Below are 1,142 nucleotides of genomic sequence, written 5' to 3' on the forward strand. Positions count from 1 at the left end.
ATGAGGCAGTTCTGCCTTGTCCTGTCGAGCCCGTGTGAGTCAGAACTGACCCAGCGGTTAATACGTTTAATCAACTGTAGATTTGCTTTTCCTAGGAATTCAGTGGTAGGAGTGTTTTCCCATGCTCTCAGATGGGACATTATTTGTATAAATTACTATCCCAGCATTTTGCAACCAGCATTCCTGTTGGTGTCTTCTACTCTGGCTCTATCCAATTCAGTCTCAAGACCTGCTTCTCCGCCTTTGCTGCAAGATTGCCCTTTATCCACTTGGGCGTTCTCTCTGCCTCTTTTGTGTTAAGTCTTCTCTTTCTTAGGCCTCTTCCATCCATCTTTTCTTTCTTCATCTCCCTGATGATCTCTAGAGCTTCTGTCTCTTGAGCTCTCTTTGTCTGCCTCAGACCTGCAAGGTGATTGACGCTAGAATTCTAGGTTGGATAAGTTTTCCTCTTAGAACATTGAAGAATTTGCCCCCCTGAATGGTTCTTTCTTTTGAGCCTTTTCGAGTGAACTGGGTGAAAGATTTTGGAGCAGGTCGTGAGTTGTCCACCCAGGAATCCGTGCGCGTGATGCTGCATCTCGTTCACTGCAATCCCCTGGATGGTCCATCCTTACCCCAGGCCATCCATTTCCTGCTTGTGTTCCTTCTTCTTCCTAACCCTGCTGAACTTTGAACTTGCTGTAAATGCTGCCCTTTTCATCTCAAATGGTTGGCTATTCGAAGGTTGTGTGCCCACTTAGTGTTGTTGTACCCCTGTAGACCTATCATGTGTCTGAAAATTGGCCCATGAGGTGTGTTCATTTCCAGACCTGATGGCTGACTGAGCGCCATCGTGTCAGGAGTTCCACCCCTCTCTGTTTGACACCAGTAAACCGGTGTCTTTTATGATTGTTTTGTTCCACATTTTTCTCCCATTCTATGCATGTCCTTCTCATGTTAGCCCTGTCAGAGCAGTCAGCAATGGTAGCCAGCCACCATCCAGTTCTTCTGGGCTCAGGGTTGTAGAATCATTGGTTTGTAGAATCCACCATTGTTCTTGTGAGAGGGTTGCTGTCATTCTGATTTTCAAATCATTCTTGGATTTTTTTCCCCTGTGTCTCTAATATTTGGTGTGTTTTCTCCCATTTGTCCTGAGCATCCCA

This window comes from Echinops telfairi, unplaced genomic scaffold (genome assembly GCF_000313985.2).
Source record: "Echinops telfairi isolate 266 unplaced genomic scaffold, ASM31398v2 ScPeMD7_2291;HRSCAF=2852, whole genome shotgun sequence".
NCBI lineage: Eukaryota > Metazoa > Chordata > Mammalia > Afrosoricida > Tenrecidae > Echinops > Echinops telfairi.